The 25641-nt window shown below is 50.2% G+C and overlaps 1 protein-coding gene and 1 pseudogene across 2 annotated transcripts in view; one reads left to right on the forward strand and one right to left on the reverse strand.

The window, feature by feature from the left end:
* Chlsn (cholesin) overlaps positions 1-25641 on the reverse strand; it is a 111073-nt gene that overhangs the window by 43560 nt on the left and 41872 nt on the right. The gene's annotated exons all lie outside the window — the stretch shown is intronic.
* LOC110348136 (uncharacterized) lies at positions 13741-14935 on the forward strand (annotated as a pseudogene).

Genomic DNA, 25641 nt, shown 5'->3' on the forward strand with positions numbered 1-25641 from the left:
GTGCTCCTGCGGTTGCTTAGATGTGATGGAGATAGCCCTGGCTGCCCACACGTGAGGTGGCACGTGGCGGGATGGCCCCAGCTGCTCTACCTCTGTCCCCATGGTCTTGCCTGGCTTGCACGTGCCCTGACCCCGGGGGTACTCCTCAGTATTGCTGAACTCCCCGGGTTCCTGTGCCTTGCCAGGCTGAGCAGCCCCTTGCACAACTTGCCAAAAGCCTCCAATTACCTACTCAATGCAGTGGCATTCCCGTGCCCCAGTGGTACCCCAGTGCCAGTGCTGGGTGTGTCTGTGGTGGCCATGCTGGGCCAGCATGGTCCATCTTCTGGCCCTGCAGGTCCCTACAGATGGCCATGGGAGCCTGAGGCAATGGCAGCCACTTTTACCAGGTACTTGGTACGGACCTGGTGCCATGTGACACACTCTCGGGACTGGGGTCTTCCCAGGTGTGTGAATACCTGGACTACCTTCAGCCCAGGGACTCTGATTCCAGAGGGAGGGGGCTCCTTGCCTGTCCAAGCATTCCCCTCCAAGGGCCTCCTGATCCTGGGTCTGATGTCACTGTATTGTTTCAATTGCTATAACTCCACTTGGTCAAAAAAGAAACATAAGGGGCCAGGGATTTAGCTCAGTGGTGCCACTGCCTGCCTCAAAAGTGCAAGGTCCTGAGTTCGATCCCTGGAAAAAAAAAAAAAAAAAAAAGAAACATAAAAGGCTAGGTGTGGTCATGCATATCCGTAGTCCCAGCTCTAGGGAAGCTGAGACAGGAGGATCACTTGAGTTCAGAAGTTAGTGACTAGCCTGGGCAAAATAGTGAGATCTCATCTCAAAAACCCCCCAGGAACTCAGTCCTGATGGTGCCAGCAAACTGGGCCAGCAAGGGAACCCTTGTGCCACGGGGTATAGAAGGCCAGCGTCCTGACAGCCATGCAGAAACTGGGGCAGTAGGGAGGGCAAGACCCTGTCTGGAAGGAACCCTCATTTAAGCCAGTCCCCATCTGGGCTCTCTTCACTGTTCACATCCCTAGGATGTGGGGCTCACTTCCCCTGTGCCTCACACCATCCTCCACTGCTGTCCAGGCTCCATGGTTCCTTTGCTGGGTCACAGTTCATCCATCCCCTCTGCTAGGGTGGGCATTTGGCTATTTCCAATCTCAGGCTTTGTGGATACCCGTGGTCGCTGCATGTCCCCCCAGCCAGCCTTTCTGCCATGACAGGCAATGCTGCCTCTGGGGGGCCAGGACATTCTGGGAATGAAGCCAATGGCCTCTTGATGGGGCACTGGTGATGCTGTCCAGGCACCTGTCAGAATTCGTGGACCTGGACACCAGAGATCCATGCACTTGGCTGTGTGTGGATGGCATCTGGGTGCTTCAAGAGGAGAGGCAGGGACATCCTCACCCTCAGAGCCACTGGCACAGACTAGCAGCACCACCAGACAAGATTCTGGGAAGAGTAAAGCTCTGCTGCCGCTGTGGTTAGGTGCTGGGCAGACCAGTGTGTGATTCAGAGCTACACGGCAGGCTTGTCTGCAGAGCTCCATCCAGTGGCCGATGGTGAACCTTCACTTTGCAGGAAAGAGGACGGGGAGACCTGGGCCTTGGGAAGGCACTGGCCCATGAAAAGGTCAAGCCGGAAGGGTTGCTTCCAAACAAGTTTACCAAGAAATACGCTGACACAATCCAGTATTTCCCACCCTGGACCAGCTGCTCAGAGCAAAGAGAGCAGCACACTTTAGGTTACTCTCCTGAGCACCCAGCCAGGGGACCAGTACAGCACCTACGTGGAAACCCACTATCACGATTAGAATTCCCTGGGACACAAATAAATGGATTCACATGAAGAAAGGCTTTGATCTTCTCTTTTCCTTCCCATTAATTAATTCTGAAGACAGAACCAGCATCATTCTACCACTGAGCTATATACCCCAAGACACTCCCCTCGGGAAGAGGGGATTAAACCTAAGGCCTTTACACTCCATAGCCATTTTTAATTTTTTGAGACAGGGTCTCCCTAATTAACTAGGTTGCCCAGGTTAGGCTTGAACCTGTGGTCCTCCTGCCTCAGCTTCTTGAATAGCTTATATTACTGGCATATGCCACAATGCCCAGCCTAATTTTAAGTTTTCACAAAAGTATTTTCAGCAGCAAACTTTAAAGCATCAAGCTGGGCTCCTACCCGACACCCTTCAGCAGGCTGGGGCAAAGGAATGAGGACCTGCCTTGTCCAGAAGAGCCACTTAAGGGTTGTGCAGAGGGCCAGAGCCCACAACACACAGCAGTGCCTGGAAAGGGGCAGCCAACAGCTCCACCAGCCCTTCTCCTGCACAGGGTCTGGCATAAGGAACTCCACCACTGGGCATTACCTCCCTGGGGGGCAGCTGGACCAAAAAGAGACAAAGCTTTAGGAGGGAAGGGAGAGGGGGTTAGCTCTCTGGTTGCCTTCATGTCTGCCTGTCCTGGGCAAGGGTTCCCAGAGCCTTTCAGATCCCAGGCCTCACAGGCCTTGGTGGCCAGCCCTTTGGTGAGGACCAACACTGTGATCCAGGGCCTGAAAGAAGGCTGAAGTGATGTCTCAACCTCCAGACTCCTGCTCAACAGGAGCAAAGGCCCCACCTGCCCCAGGTGAGGGCTCAGGTGTCTGTGTACAGTGGCTAACGTGGGTAGTGAAGGCTGTGGGACACCCAGGCATCTTGCCTTTCTTAGGCTGATATTATTTGTCATACCTGTCATGGCTTGGATGCTCCAGCAGAAACTTGGGATATGGACAAGGCACTGCCACATAACACTTCCATGCAATGCATTTGCTGCTCTGGTGTCTCAAGTTGCTGCTGCACACCCCTGTAATTCAGCACTGAGAGAGGCTAAGGCAGTAGGATCACAAGTTCAAGTCTCACTGGGCCACCTTAGCAAGACCTTGTCTCAAAATAGAAATAATTAAAAGGGCTGGGGATGTGATTCAGTGATAGAGTCACTGGGTTCCATCTCCAGTGCCACAAAAACAAGCTTGGGAGTGGAGGGTGTGTTTTCCTTACAGGCTAATTGTAAAGGAGGATTCCTTCACTGTCTCCACAAAACTAGGGAGTTACACCTAGCCTTGCTTGTGGGGACAGCTGGCATCACGTGTCTGGCGTGATAGGATACCATGTGGGAAGTGTCACTTCTGTGATCCTCAGCTACCTCTGCTGAGCAGACCCAGCCCAGCACACTTAGTGGGAGGGTTAGGGTGGCCCCTAGACCCAGCTACATGATGACAGCTCATGGGATGAGGTGGGGGCAGGCCCACAACACCCAAGTCACAAGCCACCAGTGCCCTGTATGGTGGAGTGGGGGCCAGAGAAACCAGTGTTATTGCACATGGTGAGAAAGATGAGATGGACAGCTGAGTAGTACTAGGAACAGTGCCCAAAATATAGCCAGGAAGGAGGCAGGAAATAGATATGGGTATGGAAGAGACAGCCAAGGAGGGCAGAGGAACAAGGACCCTGGGTGGAGGAGCACTGGACACAGAGTCTGAGGCTTCTTGGAACAACCTGACATGCTAAGCTGAATTCACACTGGCCTTCCAATTCCTGGACCATATTCCAGACTCCCCGTTTGCAGGGGTCCCAAACCCTTCCTTTGTTCCTGGTTTCCACATGAGTCCATATCAGGAAGGCCTCACTATCCACTGCTCTCCATGGGAGTCTGTGAATTGAGCATGATTATGAAAAAACCCACCTGTCTGCAACAGGGCGGCTCTGCAGTTTGTGAAGGACCCCCTTGCTGTGTCTGAGTCGCTGGTCTCACCGTGCTAGTGAGGCCAGCAGGCCTGCTCATTCCTTATAGAGGTTTTAATGATGAATTTAATTTCACTGTTACAGGACTGATCAAGCTGTCTCCTTTTGGGTTAGTCTTGATAATCTCTGTCTAGCAAAGAGCATGTCCAATATTGGCATAGAGTTGTCACATTGCCATCAGATGAGCAGAAGTATCTCTGAACTTCTTGCATTCAAATTCCAAAATAAACTAAGTATCATGACTGACAGCCACATCCAAAGGCATTTTTGAGCAGGACTGCCCATCACACACCTCCATTCTTCACTCCTGGGACAGGCTGCCATGAGCACCAGATGCACCAGGCCTGTGCCACGGACACACAAGGGCCATACCACACACACACACACACACACACACACACACACACACACACACACAGCCGGTGCCACACCACAGCCCATGCCATAGACATGCATGGCCCATACCTCACACACAATGAACATGTAGAGCCCACACCACGGACACACCAAGCTTGGACTACTGACACATACAGCCCATACCATGAATGCAGACCAAACTAGAGACCTGCCAAGCCTGGACCACAGATGTGACACAGACACACTGAACCCCCACCATGGACACACACAGGTTGCACCATGGACACACCACAGGGGTGGTCTTCTACAGGGGGTGGGAAGAAATGAGGCTTCCTCTTCACTACCCTTTCCTTCACTCCCCAAACACAGGCCTTCCGTGTCCTTTCACCTCCTCAGCTGTGTCCCTAAAGAACGATCTTCCTGATGACCACTGATCACAGATGTTACCACCACTGCTCTTTTACAGGGCCAGGGAGATGCCACCCCTGCCGTCATGCCTGCCTCTTAGTCCCAGGTTGTGCATGGACACAGGTTGGCTGGGCTGAGGCTAGGTAAGACAGAGTTGGACAAGGCATCATATGACTTCATCAGACAGAGTACCGAGAGAGGCCCCAGTAGGCATGCCATAAGTTCCTGCTGTGCCTGGGCCATCCCAGAGAAAGCAGCTCATATTCACGGCCTTGGATCCTAGTCAGCATGCCATGGTCAGCAGCAGGACAGTCACAGAACAGAGACCCTCTTGGCCCTGGATAGGGGAACCGAGGTGCATACTTGTATCTGGGCCTAACAGAAGAGCCATGGTAAGGCCAGGCCAGTGTGCTAGGCCAGTAGCCTGTGGCCTCTCCAGGAGCTCAGAATCCTCTGCAGGCAGGAGAGCCACAGGGAAAGCCACTTTTGCTCTGTCACATCACTGACAAAGCCCTAGCGCTTGAGCTCATGAGACCAGAAGGGGGGACAGTCCCTCTTGACTAGCCCCAGACCTCCCCAAAGCCGGTGGAATAACAAACACAAAAGCCAATGCCACCTTGGTAAGGGTGGTCACCTGCCTGGGGTGGGGCCTCTTATGCCACTGCCTGTCCCCAGGGTTCTTGCCTTGGGCCAGCTCTCTGTCCCAAGGCAGCCATGACACCAAGTACTTGCTCATTATGAGCCAGAGAATGGACTCTAGAAGGGGACAGCCTGAATAGGGTCCATCTATTCAACCAGGGACAGGGAGCAGTGTCCAGAGGAGCCTGCTTCAGAACAAGAGCTGGTGCCCTCTCTCTACCACTGGGGAAAGTGAGTCTCTCAGGAGAGGTTGGTTTGTCATAGGGTATAGGCAAGTGGGTAGCCAGGCCGGGTTCCAGGGCTCCCCTACCTCAGTGCCCTGCCAAGACCTGTGGGAAGGCCCAGGTGCCACCAAGGAATGGTGGGACCCATACAGGACAGGACAGTGAGAACAGCAGGCCTTCTGGCTCCAGAGGCCCACCCATCCCAGTACCTTGGTCCTCCAAAAGCACCACAGCCCCAGATGCCTTCACAGCACCGGGTGAGGCTTGCGACTCCAGCTTGCCAGGGGCCACTCACTGGGGTGCCAGGCTTATAGGGCCGGGACTCAGGCACCACTCTGCAAGGTGTGACAGAATGCGGGTCCATGGACCTAGTGAAAGCCACTAGAAAAGCCACAGCCTGCACCTACACAGAGGGATGTCAGGTCAAGTGTGAGAAATGCCAGGGGTGGCACTGTTATGATGCTTGGTGCCCACTGACTCTCTGGGGTTCTCTCTAGGTCTCAGGGCTGTGACCTGAGTCTGCACTTTGCTGGTGCTCACAGTGGTCCACAACTGTAATCCTAGCTCTGCAGAAGGATGTGGCAGGAGGATCGCAAGTCTGAGGTCAGCTGGGGAAAATCTGCAAGACCCTGGGGTTGGAGTGAGTTCACAGCTGTGGAAAGTTTCTTTCTGAAAACCCAAGTTTCTTTATACTATAGGTTGATTCCATTAAGTAAAAGGAAATGTGCTTCTTTTTCTAGCCTTTGGCTCTGGAAATGACAGCAGACTCTCGGCTTCTTCATTAAGGAAAGGTCAATAGTGGGTCTATTTGGTAAAGACGGAGCTGTATTAGGTTTGTGGAGGGTCAGAAAATCCGTCGGGATGTTGACAGAGGTGACAGATAAGTTTCTACTGCTAGGTTTTCACTGTAGGTCAAAAGTTTGGGGAGGTTCTGGGCTGGCAGAATATAATCTGAATTTCTGCAGTAGACACGTCTGCAGTGTGTGTGTTTTCATGGGCTGTGGAACCTGGGAACACAAGCTTGTTTGGTTGACTGTGGCTGGCAGTGTGGGTATCCAGATGTCCACTCTCCCACCCAGAGGGTGGGGTAAGCAGAGTGGGCTGAACTTTCTGCACGTGACTTCTGCATAAGGCAGTTTGTGCTCACGAGTGTTTGCATGTAGCTCCTGTCATGCTGACACACACCCTGCAGGCCAGAGAGAGAGGCTGGCTAGCCAGATGCCCACGTGCAGGATCTAACCTCCAAAGAGATGCCTTCAAGGCCCTCCTTGGTGCCCTCCCAGGGCTTGTTAGCCACTTGAGACCTCACTGTGGGGTGGAAGCTGGCCTCACCTAGGGCAGAGTTTGCTCCTTCAGATGCAGCCCACGTGCACTCCCAGAGGAAGGGGAAGGGCTGGCTGAGCTACTCACCAACTGCCCTCTCAAGCCTCTGCTGCCATTCACCTGCTTGGCTCTGGTTGACCAGGTGCCTTCAGGATTCCCCACTGGGGCTCCCCGATCCAGTGCAGGCAGGGAGGTTCCATGGAGGGCTGGGTGCCAGGAGGAGTCCACAAACATCCCTAGGGCAGACCAGTGCGAGGCTGCTCCTCACTCTCCCTGAAACCTGAGCCCTGCAGCCCAGGCCCGGATCCCACGTGCCCTCCCCTGGGTCACTGCTGGATGCCACAGAACAGGGAAAGTTGGACCACAGTACCTCCTTAGCTGCTGTGCACAACTCCCAAGACCAACACCGGGCAAACCATACAGAGACTACTGGGAACGGAGGCACCAGAAAGCCACCAAATGCCCTATGCCACCTCAGCAGCAGAAAGAGTAACCCCCACTCATCAGTTACAGCTGTGCCCTCAGTCTCCTCACATGGCTGGCTCACCTTCCAACTGCTTTGAATTGAGGCAAGTCCCTGCTTGTGGGGACCCTCCTCCAAACCACCCATGCTCAGGAGGACTTAAGAGCCACAGGTGGGCAACCAAGAGTTTTGACCTCAGTGCTTCTGGTGGCCTGTGGTGACGCACAGTCCACACCAATGGGCATGACATCGGCTCCAGCCCACAGGGTGGCACCGCACAGGGCTCTGTTTACATGTGCTGCCTGCCCAGTTCTGTGTTGTCCTCCTCAGCTTTGGGGAGGAGCTATGCATAGCAGTGGGGCAGTTGGGGCAAAAGGTCTCCAGCAGGGCAGCAGGTCACCTCCAGACCCAGCTCTCTGCCCTCCTGCCAGATGACCCCTCCTCTCTGTGCCCTAAATTGTCAGGATGTGAGAGCCTCTTTGGGGAAAGTGGGCCTTGAATACACACGAAGGTACCCACCATCTGTTCCTCAGACACACGGGTGCTGAGAACAGCATGCTAAGATTTGAGGGAGGCTGAGGAAGCTGGAGGAGGCCCAGTGACTTGGCCACCTGAATAGGAGGGCCCTGTCCTCCTACTCCCCACATGAGGCACAGGCTAAGGCAATCCTCGGACACTCCATGGCACATTAGAAGCAGGAGGAGCTCCATGTCTCTCAGAGGCATGTGCATGTATGCACATGCATGCACAAATGTTTATATGGGTCTGCATGCGTATCAGCATGTATGTAAGAGACAGAGGATAAACATGCTTTCTTCAGAAGACTCAAGAAAAGGAAAATGGAAATGTATTTTATCCTTATCCTTCAAGGTTCTTTTTCCCAATATCTAAGAGAGACTCAAACAATCTTGGAACTGGACAGTCTCAGAACCTTTGGGGGTGATGGGTAGCAGGGGTTGGGGGAGCCAGGATACAGGGGAGCACACAGCTAGGGTTTCCCATGTTGCCTTCCTAGACTGTTGGACAAGGTCCAGAGGCCAGTGGCCTCTGCTGGTCCCACACGCCACACGAATGTTACTCCAAAGCCTTCTCTGAGGCCTTGCCTCCACAGTAATTAGTCACAGCACTATGACAAGTCCTCAATAAACCAGTGTGCTGAGTGGGACTTGCACTCCTCTCCCCACCTTCCAGCACTGGGAAGCAGTCCTGGGTATGGGGGCCAGGCTTCCAGGAACTACCCCAAGGGGCTATTTACAGAGAGACAGCCAAGAGCTGCTGTGAAGAACATGACAATCTCAAGGCACTGCCCTTGGGGAAGCTCCCGGGGGATCCAGGCTGACCTTGGCAGCCCTTCTCCAACCTTTGCTCCCACTACAGTTAAAGGTATAAGTCCCTCAGCAGGAGTGCAGAATGGTGAGGGCACCTTGAACACACTGCCTCATGCTCACTTTTAAGGCCACAGTGCCATTTTTAGGGAGGCGCCCCAGAGAGAGAAAAGCATGTGCTAACTTAAGAACCTGTACTGTGCACTTGGAGCAGCTTTTTAATAGCTCTTGGTGACTGGATGCAATCCTTGGTGCATATACAGCCTAATTCTACTTAGATTACTAAATGACAGTCTTGACTGCATGAGGTGTGACATCACGGAGGGGCCTGTGAGAGAGCTAGACACGGGGCTCCACACACACAGGCCCCTTTCCTGCTGGTCTGGAAAAGAAAGAAGCAGACAGACCAGTGCTAGGGCTGGGGGGATGGGCTGACCACCAGGGAACAGAGAGTGAGGGAGCCACTCTGCATGCAAAGGAGGTGAGTACAGGACCAGATCCCTCCAGTGTACACCAAGAAGAGTACATCTCACCATGTGAAGATTCTTAAACATGGCCATTAAAGCAATGTACATGCTATGGTTTATAGAGAGCTACCCCCTTAGAACCCCATGTGCTCATAGGTGAGACTTTTGGAAGGTGACTGGATTATGGAGCTGACTTGCTTGGAGGAGGTGGGGCCTGGTCAGAAGACAAAGGTCACTGGGGGCATGGCTCAGAGGGTACATCTCCATCCTCGGCTCCTCCCTTCACTCTCTACTTCCTGTCTGCCATGAGGTGAGCCACTTCTGCTCTGCCATGCTCTTGTGCCATGCTGTCACATCTTGGAGCCAGTGGACCATGGACTGAAATCTCTACAAACTGTAAGCGAAAGTAAACCTTTCCTCCTCTAATCTGCATATGTTGGGTATTGTGTCTCCCGATGCAGCTTCTTGGTCAGACTACTGAGGTGTACAACTTTATCACACAGCTAGCTATCTGCTGAGCAGGAGCAAATCACCTCAGCCCCCAGTGACCACAGCTGTACCTCGCTCATGTGGTGGTTGTGTTGTCTGGATGCCGTCCAGCACACACTCAACCAGGGAACTACTGGTAGCTCAGAACATGATCCCCGTGGCCCCAGCTCAACCCAGACTCCCTGCCTGGCCCATAGTCTTACACCCCTTCTTCCCTCTTTGCTTTTTATCTTTGGGGGGCGGGGTTAAGCTGAGGATGGAAGGGGAGTAAAAGGCTGCCAATGCCAAAAAGAAGCCCAAGATATATGGGAGCCAGGAGAGGTGGTCCAGGGAGCCAAGACAGCAAAAAGTGAATTGTGGATGATTCCAGGAGAGATGCCCTCCAGGTTTCTGTTATATTGTCTCTAGTCAAAAAGAAAAAGTGAGGTTGGTATGGTGATACACACCTCTGATTCTAGCACCCTGGGAGGCTGAGACAGGAGGATCACAAGTTCCAGCCCAGCCTGGGCAACTTAGTGACTGAGACTCTATCACAAAATAAAATATAGATAAAGAAGGAACTGGGGCAAATGCCCTGGGTTCAATTTCCAGTAACACCCACACACACACATATACCCACACACGTACGTGTGTGCATGGAAAGCGGTCAGGCACAGTGGCACACACCTGTAATCCCAGCTACTCTGGAGCCTGAGGCAAGAGCATCATAGTTCAAGGCCAGCTGGGCATCTCAGTGAGACTGTCTTAAAACAAAACTGGAAAAGGGCTGGGGTGTAGCTCAGTGGCTGAGTAAGTGTGAGGCCTGGATCCAGCCCCCAGTGGGTAGCCATGGAGGCTGATCTAAGATTTCTCGGGATTGGCCCATCCCAACCAAGACAAGGTTCAGCACCACTAGGTGGCACAGGGCATTAAGGTGAATGCCCAGGTAGTGCTCAGGCACCCATTACACCTCACAAGCTGCCCTCAGCAGGACCCAGGCTGGGGAGCTTAGGTTTCAAGAGGAGGGCCCTGCACCAGAGGCCAGGAAAGTGGGCTGTCAGAGTATGCATGGCATTTGTGCCTGTGCAATCTTCCTGCCCTGAGGAGCGCTGGGCAAAAGTGCTGGAACTATTGCCATGCTGGAACATACTGCAGCTAGTGAAGCCTGGATGTCAGGAGGAAGGACAGCCTAGCACTGTCATGCAGGGAGTTCCTTTCCTGTTATGTGCCTAGTCTATGTGCCACACAGCTGGGACACTGAGACCCACAGGTTCCGTGACAGCAGGCAGCAAAGACAGAAAACACCTCCTGTGGGCCCTGACGATGCACCAACCACATTGCATAGGAAGGTGAGAGACACCACAGCAAACATATTTAGCCACCTGAGGAAGGTCCCCTCCTGCCCTAGGGAAAAACTCACATGTTGGCAAGCAGCAGCCCACAATCTTTCCAGGGGGCCCGAGCACCTTCATCTGCCTGGCCATGGTCAAATAAGAGCAGAGCTGACTGCTGAGAGCCATGGGAACACCTACCAGTGGACGTCTGCAGACACCGTCACCCACATGAAGCACTGACCAGCTGCAGAGATCAGACATCTGGAGAGCCGATCTATTTCCTGAACTGCGGTCAGCATTCAGAAGGCTTCTTCCCACTCTGCCTGAAACGGTCCAACTCACTTCCTCTCAGGCTGGTCATGATTCTTAATTTCCACTTTGCTCAGCTCCTTAAGCACCAGTGGATGGAAAACATCACAATCTGCTCTATGTCTCTTCAGACCAAAAGAGCCACACACCCAGGAGTGTGTGGCCCCACCTGGCCCCTGCAGGTTTGCAGGACAAAGAGCATGCTGGCCAAAGGTGGCCCCATGTAGGCACCAAGACACCAGCAGCACATCAAAGGTGCCTCAGTCAGTATGCAGCATGCAGTGTCAGGATGCAGGTGTGTGCCTACAGCCTGAGGTTCAGAAAAGGCTTGCCCTCATCACCAGTCTAAATGCACACGGTCTATGAGCTTGGTGGTGAGTAGCTTGTGGACAAAGCAAGTCAGGCCCCTGATGCCCAGGGCCTGCAGGCCCCTCAGAAGACAGAGTGACCTGCCCTGGACTCTTGTTCTGATAATAGCTTTGTTACGTACTGGAAATCAGTTAGAAAGAAAGAAAAATTTGTGGGGGGAGGTGTGGACATTTAAAAGCAAAACCAAACAAACAAACAAAAAAGGCAAGATGTAAGTATTACCAGGCAAATAAAGGAAGGGGGGGGGTAACATGGGAGGGTAGTATTCTGCCCCTCAGACCTGCCCCTTTGAGACAGTCAGACCTCCAGCAACAGCCCTGCCTGACCTGGAAGATGGATGAAGCCACTGCTCAGGAACTCCCACGCATGGCCACAGAGGGGTCCCAGAGTGGATGGCCATGCAGAACCATAACCATGATCACCATCATGCTGGACTAGCCTGGGGTCTTGTGTTCCAGCCCTGCGAATGTGGTGTGGGGAGTCCCCAGGTGCCTCACAGAAGCACAAAGAAATATGCTCTGGAGCAAATCACTCTCATTTACAAATTATTTCTAAGCTTTCAAGTACATTATCCAATATTCTATTTGGAGGTAACCAGAGATAGAAACTAAAAGATGAATTTGAAGACATCTTCAAGGAAGGGGAACCTTTAAGGATGTCAGATTTTTAAAAATCCACAACACAGTCTACAGGAATATGAAACACACAAACTAGAGCTTAAAACTAGAAAGATGGTTTTAGGAGCTGATGAGACATAGCTAAAGGGAAAGACCATGACTGAAACAGAGGTCTGAGGAGAGCACCAGTGAGGAAGATGGTGTCTGGTCAGTATTTGGGAAGGAAAGGGGGAAACAAGGCAGAGGAGACAGCTGAAGACACGGAGAGTGGCAAGTCCTCCATAAGTACCAGGTAGGTGACAGTGCTCCCAATACAGGAAGCCAGGACCCAGCACAGGGTGAACAAAGCCTTTCTGGCATTCTAATCCCAGAAAATTCCACATTTGTAGACAAGCAAAGACTGTTTTCACCACCAGCAAACACTAAAGGGTTTTCACCAAAGAAAATCCTAAAAATGTGTTCAAGGCAGAAGGAAAACTGAAGGAGGAATGCACAGTCAGAGTAGAAGTCAGGCGGGCCACTCTCCCAGGACACTAACGTGGGACACACAGGTGCACAGGGGGCCTGAGGAGTTGGATTAAAGTAACAGCACGTTCCGTGCTTCGGGGAGACAGCTGTGTGGTAAATCTGTAGCCCTTCCTCTGTCCTACAGGACAGCACATACAGATGAGAGTCTGACAGAGGTTGACCTCTCACTTTCACTCTCCATTTCTGAGTCTCACGTCTGTAATCTGTGGTCACATTGTGTGCGTCTACCAGTCAGGGCCAGCAGGTAGCCTGTGTTCCACGCACTCCTCATGCATGGTCCAGAGCAGCAGCCTGCCTCAGAGAAAACAAGGGTGGCTGAGGCAGGCCAGCCTTGAGCATTCCACTAAGATTATGCCTCCAGCCAGGGATGGTGATGGTGCATGCCTGTGTTCCCAGCACTTTGGAAGGCTGAAGCAGGAGGACTGCTGGGAAACAGTGAGTCCCTGTCTCAAAATAAATAATAAAAATGGACTGGGGTTGTAGCTCAACATAAAAGCCCTGGGTTCAATCCCTAGCACCCATCTCCTAACTTGTGCTTCCAATTTTACTGCTTTCAATAAACAGCAATTCTATTTCCTGGCCTCACTGACTATTTAGTTAAATTTTAAAGGAAGAAAGGGGACATTTGTATAGACACAAAATTATTTCAGCAACCAGATCAGAGATGGTTCCACAGAACCCCTCATTGTTTAAAGCTCCAGCGTCAGGAATTTATAGCCACTGTAATAAAGCAACTCATGGCTGACAGCCAGGAGTCTGACAATCCCAGAAGCCAGCATCCCCAACCTGCCACCCCAGTCTCTAGTGTCTATTAAGAGCAGTAAGAGGTCCCTGATGGAGGACAGAATTTCTCAGGGTCCAGAAGCTAGATCACAAATGCAAAGTCATGCCCTTCCCCCAAACCCTTGTGGATTCTGGGCAACTCCCATATGCGTAGGGGCCAGAACCAAAATAAGCGGGAGGTACTGGGTGACTCAAAATCAGAAATCCTAGAACTCTACTCCCTGGAAATCTCTCCTCTTCAGGGAGGACACTACTGCCAAGAGCTCGCTCAGAGGGATATGTGCTTAGTCATTTGTCCCAGCAGAGTGGTGCTCCACTGAGACTGTGCCCCAAGATGTCTTTTAGCTGATGAGCAACAATCTTCTTCCAGGCAGGGGTGTGATGGCAGGAGAGGGCATGTTATTAAAGAGGCGGGAGTCCTCGCTCCTCACTCTCTGGCATCCCACAGTGTTGGCCCACCAAACCCTACACAGACATGCCCCTGAAATGGGACTGGGCCCAGACATCACCCTTCTGAGCAAGCTTCTCGCTCAGAGGCTGGAGGCTGCCCCTGGCCCCCCAGAGCCCATCTCTCACTGGGTGTGCCCCATGGCTGCATGGCATGTGCTTCTGTTACAGATCAGAGAGGTCTCCCTGGAGATGGACTCTCACATGTCCTGGGTGCAGTATCCAAGCTGTGTGTGTTCCTAGCCATGGAGGCATCACTGCCATGCACAGCACTGTCTCAAGGCACACACATGTGTACACTGCTGTTTGTCCTACTGAGCTTGGTGACTGGGCTCTTCAACTTGACCACCTTCATCTGGGGCCATACCATGGTGGGGGCCCTGGATGTGCTTTCAGGCCACATGGTCACTAGCATCCTAGTGACACTGATGTCACTCAATGCCAGCAGACACAACTATATGCTCATGACAAACCTAGGCTGTGAGTTCCTCTCCTTCTTCCACGTCAGTTACTTCAATGCCTAGTACCTGAAGGGCACCATGCTTGTTCTGTCCCTACTGCTGGGCTCCTTGTGCTGTCTGCTCGAGGGGCCCAGGGTACCTTGAAGCCTGTGGTGAGCCCAGCTGCCACCTGGGGCTGTGCCATCTGGAGCTCACTGGCTGTGGTGGTCCTCCTGGGCATATCTGGCGAGCTGCACAGAACCACCCTGTGCCAGCTACACCTGCTGACTGCATGGCCTGAGTACCAGATTGTGATGTTCAGCCTGGGCTTCAACTCAGCCTTGTCCTCAAGTTGGCAGGCAGCCCCTGCCCATAAGGATGTGGCCTCATTGTACCAGGTGGTGCTGGTTGTCACTCTAAACATGTTTGCCTGTTGATTCTTCTACAATGTGGTGCTCCTACAATGGGCCGGCTGGAAGCTGCAGAGGAACATTGGCTCCCTAAGGGATGAGATAGATGCTCACGAACCTCTCGCCAAGCTGGTCCTGTCTGTGGAGAGCTGCGTGACTCCCTGGCCACCCTTGTCACCAGCCCTGGAGATGCAGGGTACTGTGGCTCCCAGGGCACCCTGCCCGGAAGTGCAGAGGAGGGACTGACCACAGTGTCCCCTTGAGCAGAGTGGGGGACTAGGTCTGAGCCTGCTTGCTGGCATGAGCCACATCAGCAAGTGGCAGAGCCTTCCTGGCATTTAGGAAAAACTACCTATTTGCTGAAACTCAGACTCCCCTGGAAGCTCCAAAGGAGACATGAGGGTTTGTAAGATGCTTATTAAAAATCAGGTTTGAGGGCCAGGAATTTAGCTCATAGTGGTTTCGCCGCCTGCTGTGCAAGCGCAAGGACCAGAGTTTGATCTCCAATAACCCCCTCCCCCCAAAAAAGGTTTGAGGCATTAAACTCAATCTATGCAAAGATCCAAACAACAGTCACACCTCAAGTGACCTTACATGTGACAGATACAGTGATGTGGGAGCAGAGATTGCCACAGACACATCTCCATGCAGCTGGAGGTGCTCTGACTGTGGTGGGGGTGCACATTCAGCTTGTCTACTGCTTACATATTCCTCCACCCCCACCCCGACCAAAGGACAGAAAGGAAATCCTGGAAATAAACATACTATTCAAATAACTCTGTGGCCACCTTATAATCTAGTCCTAAATAGTCATGGCTGGTTAACCTTCAACAGTGCCGTGAAATCTTTGCAACAGAAAACTTGACACTAAAGTTTCCTTCAAACTCTGTCGTCACCATCAGAGCTCTAAGAATATCACCTGCAAGTTGTTTTAAATCCAGAGACAGCAATATCACAGAGCCGTTTTGTTCCACTGTGACCTGGCAGGTGGGGAGTCCTGTGCCCACGAGGTCTGGCAGGCCAGTGAAGCATCCATGTTTCAAAAGCCCTGCCTGTCCCACCTGACGTGACACATAAAACACAAACTACAAGACGGTCATTCGTCTTCTTCTAGAGTTTACATCTGTCATTCTTGCTGAGCATTACTAAGATTTTTCTTGTTGAATAGAGGAAAAAGACATGGAGTTGGAAGGTGTCTCTCCAGCTTTATGAAATCTATTCCTAGATAGCTTAATGTTTATTTTAATGTTGGTACGAGAAGTAAAGAATAAAAGGATGTCTATGGTTGAGTTTCAATTTTTATATATTTGCAAATTTCTTCAGAAGAGCAGAGTAGCTGTGGAGTGGCTGTGGAGTACAGTGGAGTAGCTGTGATACCTTATTAAAATTCCAAATTTCTTTCAAAAGGCTTCTATTTTTCCTCCTTCCTCTGGTCACTCACTCTTATTTGTGAAACTCCTGACATGGCACGTTCAAGAGTGAGGTCTGCTGGCAGCATGCCCACGGGGGCACCAGGGATGAGTGACAAAGCTGGGAGGTCTAAGCATGTCCCCATTCATCCAGCAGGATCATCCAGAAACAGTCCCAGGGCAGACCCTTGAAGGCCACATTTCCCCACAATACAGTCACTCTGGGTTGGATGCCAGACACTGTGACTTTTCCTTGGTGAATGTTTGAATTTTATTGTCTTTCTTTACAGAGTATTAAAGTTTCTCTTGGTGGGCAGTTACTACTTGCAGAGATGCATGATTCTGTTGAGATTTCTTGTTTAGCTTTGTTTACCGGGAATGCTAACCCTGGAGCTGATCCAGCCCGGACACTAAGGATCGCCCCTTGTGGGTCTCTACCAATTGTCATGGGTTGCTATGGTTTGTGTCCCCTGAGGTTTCCTGTTGGAAACTTGGTTTCCAGTGTGGCAATATGAGTGGACCTTTAAGTGAGGCAGGGCAGAAATTGTGCAGCCCCCTCCCTGGTCTCTCTCTGGCTTCTGTCTCACCACGTGTTGTCATCTTCTGTGATGTGACCCAGCTGAGGAGGCTCACCAGAGGCCAAATTCTGGAGCCACCTGACTTTGGAGTTCAGCCTTCAAAACTGAACTAAATAAACATATTTTCTTTTTTCTCCAGTTTTAATTTTTAAAAAATTAGTACACATTCACAGTATATAATGATTACACTCCTCATGGGGAGCATGTACATTTATATACTGAATTTTATTTTTTTTAAGAGTAGGACAAATTTATTGAGAAATAGTAGTTGTTTCTAGCACTTTTTTATTTTTTTGGTACCGAGGATTGAACTCAGGCCCTTGCGCTTGCAGGGCAGGTGGTGGAACCACTGAGCTACATCCCCAGAGCCTTGTAATGCATTTGAATTCTTTTTTCACCCCCTTCCCTCCTCTCTGCCCCAGCTCTTGGTCCCCTTCCCATCTGTAAAAGATCTATTTCTCTTTCCTATTATCTATCTTTTATTTTGCTCTTTCTTTATACTTTGGGCTTCTCATATAAGAGAAATCATGCAATATTAAAGCTTGTGTGTCTGATTTATTTCACTTAACATTATGGTCTCAAGGTGCATCCAGTTTTTTACAAATGACTCAAGCTTGTCCTTCATTATAGCAGAGTAGCACTTCATTGTATATAAATACCACAGTTGCTTTATCTATTCATCTGTTAATGGGCATATAAGCTGCTCCCAAGATTTAGCTAATTATAAACTGTCCTGCTATAAATATGAGTATGCATACATCACTGTAATATGATGTCTTACTCTTTTGGGAAGATACCTAGAAGGAGAATACATGGGTCAAACACAATTTCTATTTTTAGTTTTTGAGGAATTGCCATACTGATTTCCATAGTGGTTATACTAGTTTACATTCCCAACAACCAGGTAGAAGGGTTTCTTTTTCCCTTGCAGCTTTGCCAGCATTTGTTTCTTTTTGTTTGTTTTCTTGAGACAGGCTCTTCATAAGTACTTCAGGCTGGTCTTGAACTCACTAGGAGAGCTCAGGCTAGCCTTGAACTTGCAGAGATCCTCTTGCGTCAGGCTCCTGAGTGCTGGGGTTACAAGCATGTGCCACCATGCCCAGGTCAGAATTTTTTATTATTTGACTTCTTGATGACAGCCCTTCTTTCTGGAGTAAGATGGAATCTCAGTGTTGCTTTAATTTGAGTTTCTCTAACGGTCAGCAATGTTGAACATCTTTTCATATATTTACTGGCCATTTGTACTTCTTTTGAAAAATGTATTCATTTCAGTTGCCCATTTAAAAATTTTTTATTTTGGGGGGGGTCTAATTTTTTCGAGTTCTTTATAAATTCTAGATATTAGTCCTCTGTCCAAGGAATGAATAGCTGGCAAAAAATTTTTCCATTCTATAGGTTCTCTTCACTCTGTTGGTTGTTTCTTTTGTTGTATAGCACCTTTTTAATTTTATATGATCCCATTTGTTGATTCTTGGTGTTATTTCTTGTGTGACTGGAGTTCTGTTCAGAAAGTCCTTGCCTATACCTATGTGTTCAAAGTTGTACCTATTTTATCTTCCAGCAGATTGTTTCTGTTTTAACATTTAGATCTTTGACTCATTTTGATTTTAGTTTAGTGCATGGTGAGACATATGGGTCTACAGCCAATCTTCTGCATGTGGATAGCCAATTTTCCCAGGAGCATTTATTAAAGAGGATATCTTCCCTCCAGTGTATTAAACCTCTTTTCTTTACAACTCAGCTAGCCTCAGGTATCTTGTTATAGCAACAGAAAACAGAACCAGTGCATACATGTTCAAAGATGGCACTGTACTCTGGCTGGAGAGAATGGGAACACAGGCCATTAGCTGCTCTCAGACTGACCCCTTCAGTCCTCACCCCACACATGTACAACTTGGCCACAGCCCAGCAGACTGCCATCCAGATTTTGCCTCTATCTTCTCATCCTCCCAGACATCCAAGTTTTGTCCCCTCAGCTTTGCCAGCCAGCCCTGCTCTGCTTGGACCCCTGATCTGTGCTGTGGATGAAGATGGCCTCAGATAAGCGGCCAGAGCACAGGGCCGTGTCTCGCAGGCTCAGGTCTGCATGCCTGTCATCCAGCACCTGCAAACAACTGATCTGTATGTTTCACCCAGCTTTAGATGCTCCTGGCCAGACCCCTCATGCCACTCATGCAGAAGAGGAAGCCTCTAAGTAACTCTCTAAGTACCCTCCAAGAACAGATGCCAACAGGTCATAGTTCAGAATCAGGCAGGGGCATGAAAAGCTGCCGTGTGTTTGGGCTTTTTGCAGAAAACACTGATTCCACGATAGGAAGGAGAAAGAGGACGAGCCTGGAGCCTCCAGTTACACTGAGTTCCTGAGCAATTTGGTCAAAGAACTAATTTTAGAAAACTGACCGCAAAAATGTCCATTGGCAGTTCTTAAACAGTAGGATCCTGTCTTTTAAAAAGGCTTATCAGGGGGCCCAATATGAAACATTAAAAAAGCTTCTGCTCTGATGGGGGGTGGGGCAGGAGCAGCAAAAGACCACAGAGCCCAACAAGGGCTCCGCTGAAGGGTTCCCAGACCCCACTAAAGGCCCTTTTGTAGGGACCTCAGATACTACCAGTACCTTCTCCACAGGGACCAGATCCTGCCAAGGACTCCTGTTTAGGGACCCAGGAAACAAAGGTCCAGGCCAGCCCCACAGAGACAGGGCTGGCACTATCTGGACTCTGGCTCTGTCTCTATATCTGGCCATTTACCCTTCCTGTCACAAAGGTCTGGACACACCAGAGACAAGGTGCCAGAGAAAGACCCAGAGCCAGCAGTAAACTTAGAAACAATCTCTAAGTGTGTTTCTAGCAAAGCAGACACTCTCATTCAAAGCAAGGGTGGATGAAATCTTAATTTCAAAGAAGAAAATCAGAGCTGATCACGGGAGTGGGAAGAATCACTGGAACCTATCTGGGCTCCCAAAGGAACCCACCCTAGTGGTAAATGGAGGTGGGGTTGGGACAAGGAACCAGGTCACGAACGGCTCCTTCTGGAGCATCCCACCCTAAAACACTTCCTGGAGCTCGACACCCTTCCCAAGCAGAGTGCAGAAGGCATCATCTGTCCACAATTCTGTGAGCTATATGCACCGAGTTCTGGTTGCCATCGCTCTCAAAGAATTAAGAAGAAGTATCTAAGATGCTCCCAGCAACCACAGAGAGGAGCCAGCTGTCCAAAAAGTCAATACCCATTAAGCCATCAGGACTGCTCCCTGCTGGTGCTGCAGGATGGAGGCTTTGACAACCTCTGGGCACTATAAATTCCTTCTCACGCCAGAAAACATGGCACAATCAGACTGAAGAACTTTACCTTCATGGTGAGGATGGCATCTGTGCTGGACACACCCCACATGTATCTGGAGGGCCCTGCCACACGAAGATGCTCACCTCCACACACGGGCCAGACTAGGCCTGAAGTCTTCAGTGTGTGTGGCAGGAGACACCTGCAATGCCCTTCTCCCTCCAGGTGCTGGCTGCCAGCTCCACATGCCAATGCCCTGAGGTGAAGGACAGGCCGGCACCCAGGGAGACAAGTGTCTGACACTAGAGTGGAAGAGAGCACAGGGGAGGACTCTCTAGGGGCGCAGACCCAGGAGGGCACAATCCTACCCTGCCTCTCACTACTGGGTGACCCGCACAGTTCTCAGCCTCTCTGGGCCCTGGTCTGGTCTCTTTCTTTATAAAGAAAGGGGGTGACTGGTGCTTGCTTTGCTTAACAGTTTGGTTATCTTTTGTTTGGGGGGCGGTACGGGGGATCGAACTCAGGTCCTTGCACTTTTGGAGCAGGTGGCAGAACCACTGAGCTAAATCCCCGGCCCTAGTTTGGGTTATCTTGAGGACAACATGTTTGAGAGTCACACCGAGGTGGGAGATGTTAAAACAGACTCTGAGCTCCCTGCTTCCCCAAGTCTGAATCATCAGAGAAAATTCACAAGTGTGCATGAGGGGTCTCACTTTGAGAACAGAAACCCCCAGAGGAGGATTCCTCCAGGCCCCATGTTATGTTCCCAACACAGACTAAAATTCTTCAACGACATGGCCTAAGGAAGCCCAAGTGTGCAAGCAACCCCACAAGCACCTCTGACCAACAGCCATCTACCTTGTTAGTGCCCAAAGAAGAGAAAAGCCAAGGCCACTGGGATGCATCTGGGGCAAATGACACCCAGGCTGGGCTCTCAACAAGGTCACTGCCTTCTGAGAGGTGGTGGCAGAGCGGTGGAAGTAAAGCTCCCACAAAGCAGGGGACAAACACCTTCGAAAGGCATCTTTCAGAGCCACCCAGTTTCCTTAACACAGCCCGAACACCTCATGTTACAGATGGCCATGGCGGCTCAGACAGTTTGGGTGAATGGCCAGAAGCACACATGGTTAAACGTGACAGATAGACTCTGGCCATGGCACACACTGGGCTTGCTTGAACTGTGGTACTGTGCCTCAGGGCTTTAGGTTGCCACAGGAGGGAGGGGGGACCCCAGACCACAGGTATGGGGATAGCTTCCACGCCACTGAAGAGGACAGGCAAGTGAGAAAAAGAGGGAGAAAATGGGGAGACACATAGCAGAGCTGGTGGAACGACGGACTGTCCCAAAAAATAGCTATGTGCATGACAGGTGAGGGAAGGGGATGCCTCTGGCCAGGGCTTCTTGGCCAAGGATGCACTACCTTATCTTACTGGTGCTTGTTCTCTGTGTTATCCAGTATCTGGCTTCTTACAAACCTAATGAAATGAAAGCTGGCCCAACTGGATTCCCTTTCAGTTCTCTCCACTTCCATTTATCCCATCCTGGGATGAACAGAAATACATGTTACCTTCTCTGAAAATCCACAAGGACATCATCTCCACAATGGAATAGCCTTAGGACATGGCCACAATGTAGTGCGGCAGCCAAGGCTCTGAGGAAGACGGCTGCCACATGGCCCGGTCCCAGGCTTGCCCTGGTGATAGCTGCTCATGCTGCATCCCTTGGGGCTCAGTCCTGCACTAGTGTATAGAAATCAGAGCCAGCTACAGCTCTGAGGAGGGATCCCTGAGGCAGGGCAGGTAGAGTGCCATGAAGGACAGCATAAGGAGGCCCTCATCAAATGCCAGGCTTAAAAGAGACAGAAGCTCTTAAGGCTTTCCAGAAACTTCCATAAGACCACTTTCATCTTTACTTCAATAGGAGGGCTACAGAACTGAAGTCCCTTCCACTCAGTCCCATCGTTGCATTAGGCAGCTGTGTGATCTGACAAGTCGCTCAACCAGTGAACTGTTCGGTGCCTCAAGTGCAGCAGCCTGTCCTGAATCAGGAGCTCAAAGCCAGAGCATCTGCCACTTGACCACCCTGTGCAAACCCACTAGCAAGTCTATGGTCAAGGAGCAGCAGGCTGGGGGCCTTGAGGGGTCTGTAGTCCCTCACCTTTCTGATAGGTGTCGAGGCCCTAGGCCATGGGTGTGTGAGAGCAGGGAGTGGCTATTTTTAAGTGACATGTCTCAGCTATTTCAAGGCTTGGGTTTTTATTTTATTTATTTAATTCAAGAGGAAGCTGTACTTTCTCATGACTTACTTCTTTCAAAATGGTGTCACGGGCATTTTTAATGTTGAAATCATCTTGGCTTTGGAGCTGGTCAAAACATGTCTAAGAGGCAATCCGCCCTTTTCCATGCCACTCAAATAAGAAAAGCTAATATAGTAGAGTTAGAATTTCGACAGCTGGAAGACCCAAATGTTGGTATTTTTCCATAAAAAATTTAATACCATGCTCTGTGTTTTAAAATACTTGTATTAGTCCCAAAATACAGAGCTAAAAGATTTAGAATCAGTATCATACAGAGTGCTTTAAAGCACACTTGTTTACTACAAAATTGAAAACTCAGAGCAGCAAGTGGCCAGCCGATCGCCCACATCCTGGCACAGACACCTGCTCCTCCAAGCTTACAGTGGTCTTTGTAGGAGCACACATGACTTCCACCTGTCCTTGGGCTGCAGCAATCTGGAATGTTCACGCTCAGCACATAGAGGATGATTCTGTGTCCAAACTCATAGCTTCAAAACATCAAAAGTAAAAGAAGCTGGGTGCTATGGTGCATAACTGTAATTCTAGCACTCTGGGAGGCTGAACCAGGAGGATTACAAGTTTGAGGCCAATCGGGGCAACTTAATGAGACCCTGTCTGAAAATTTTTAAAAAGGGTTGGGAATGTATCTTAGTGCAAGGCCCCTGGGTTCAATCTCAGTATCCCCCCTCCAAAAAAACAAAAAACGCAAAATAAAGACAAATAAACAAAAATACCAGAAAGTACAAATGAGATCAATTAAAATTTAATTTTTATAAAGACCAAATAATTCAGCTGGGCAGCTCAGGCCCAAGGTGATGGGAGGTGTCAGGGACTGAATACTCAAGTCTGGGACTAGTCTCTGCCCCAGGGTGATCAATTTCTCTCCAAAGTGAAAGGTAGCCAGGTGTGGTGGTGCACACCTATAATCCCAGCCCTCAGGAGGCTGAGACAGGAGGATCCAGCTAGGACTACAAAGTGAGTTCAAGACCAGTCTGAACTAGTGAGACCCTGTCTCAAAAAAACCCAAACAAACAAAAAAACAAAGTGGAGGGTAAAAACCCAATAAGCAGTAGATGAGAGATGGCAGCCAGGCTCAGGCCGGCAAAAGTCAGGGTCAGCAGCACCTAAAGAAGTGGCTGTGGAGGGGCCAAGAGCCTTCTCCATTCACCACTAGCATCCAGAAGATAAGTACAATCAGACAGCTTCTGGAGCAGAAGGAGGGGAAGTAAGACTAAGTAATACACCAGGCAAAACAACTGGGAATCTGAATTTCTTACCAAAATATCTGCTATTTCTTGGGTTTAAATTACTTTCTCCAAATATCTTTGTGAAAGTCGTAACTTTAATTTTCTATGTATTATTTACAAGCTACTGTTACCTTATAAAATTCAGTGTTTAGTTTTAAAATCAATAAGGTGCTAAAACAAGCAGGAATAGTACTGCTTGTTTGACCAAATGATGCTAGCCCATTATCTAAAATGTAAACAATATCTATTATAATTCCCTCAAATTTAAAAAAAGAGAAGAGGAAAATCAGCTACACTGAAAACTTCCATAGAATGCATCTAGTGGTGCTGAGCTCATTGCCAAAGCATGGGAGAAAAGAGGCCAGCAAAAAAATGGTTAATGCTGGCCTTAAAGGGAGGCAGCCAGGCCCAATGAGGAGGGCCCTGGGAGCCTATAAAGCCGGCCCAGTGCCAAGGGGGCCAGACTACGCCTTCAACAGCCACAGGCTTCCTGGGGAACCTTCCCACCAGACTTTCCAGGCAGGGCTTTCTTCTCTGTCTCTCCTGCTGGTCCCATGCTCAGCCTTGTGGACCTTCTTCTCTGTCTCTCCTGCTGGTCCCATGCTCAGCCTTGTGGACAGGGTCCCAAGTCCTGGATCTCATCACTGCAGACAAATTCCAAGTGCACCTCCAGCAAACTGCGGAGGGTGGGGAACATGAGAAGGGTCTGTCCAGATTCCAGATGGCTCAGAAGGCCCCGTCTGTGACCCAGGTAAGCCTCATATCCCGCCCCGGGTTCTGACTACAACTGCAGCCCTGTGGCTGAAATGGCAGGATGTGCCCTAGGGGGAGCAGCTCAGGCCCCCACCCTCCAAATGAGAACCCAGGGCGGCTGCAGCAGGGTCTGTGCCTTTTATCCAGTCCAGCATTCTGCCAGCTCTGTTCAAGCCAGAATGTGTCTCATTTGAGGCTCTGCCTTGTACTATGGTGCAGTGCTTCTGCCAACCCAGAGTGCTTTAGAATGACTTGGGCGGGTACACCCAACAGAAGTACAGCCTCCTTTTCCTAGGTCAGGACAAGCTGGAGAAGAGACAAAATAATACCAAACTGTTCAGTGCACACCTTTATACTTCTAAGTTCATGGCTGAGGGTCTGCTCACCTGAAACTGCCTCTGCACTACCGCCTGAGATGCTCCAGGGTTCCCACAGTCAAAGAGCAAACTAGAAGCCTGGCAAGTTTTAAAAAAGATATTAAATACAGACTCTGTGGATAGATCCTTAGCATAGTGACATTTATACTGCTCGAATTGGTAGCATCTATGGAAGACAAAATAGAACACAAAGTAGCCAATACAATCAAGCCCACCTTCCCAGCTCGGTGCAGAGGAGGGAACACCTTCAGAACAGCTCCTGGCACCAGACAGTGAGCTTTGCACCACTCCAAAACCATTCCTAATGACCTCAAAGGGTAAAATCTTTTGCTAGGGAGGGGTCATTCTGCGCACTCAAGGAGGCAGAGCAACATCCCAGGTCTCACCTACTAGATGCCAGCAGCCAGCCCAGCTGTGACAACCTAGTGCCCCCAGAGACTGCCACACACTGCTAAGAACCCTGGCCACGCCACAGAGAACTCCAGGACAAAGCAAGTGCCTCAGGTGACCAGAAGCCCACATCCATGTCCATGTCCTCTCCCCACTGCAAACAAACACTGAGGGGGATTTCCTTTACCCAGTTTCTAGGTTAAAACAGCATTACAAAAATATATTAGGGGGCCGGGGATTTAGCTCAATGGTGCCGCCGCCTGCCTCACAAGCTCAAGGTCCCCAGTTCGATCCCTGGTACCCCTCTCAAAAATACATATGTATATATTAGGTTTTTTGTTGTTTGGGGGGATTTATTTGAGGTGGGGTCTTACTATGTTATCCAGACTGGCCTCAATGTTCCGATCCTCCTACCCCAGACTCTCAAGTAGCTGGGATTGTAGGTGTACACCACCACACCAGCTTAAAATATATTAGGTTTTACAGTAATTTGTTGAAATTTTAAACTTTCTTTCTCCCCTCCCTCCCTCCCTCCTCTTTTGAGATGAGGTCTCTCTGTGTTGCCCAGGCTGGCCTCTATTTTCTAGACTCAAGCGATCCTCCTGCCTCAGTCTCTGAGCA

The sequence above is a fragment of the Heterocephalus glaber genome, unplaced genomic scaffold, assembly GCF_053883595.1.
Source record: "Heterocephalus glaber isolate CG9 unplaced genomic scaffold, H.glaber_assembly_v1.0 deba00001610, whole genome shotgun sequence".
NCBI lineage: Eukaryota > Metazoa > Chordata > Mammalia > Rodentia > Bathyergidae > Heterocephalus > Heterocephalus glaber.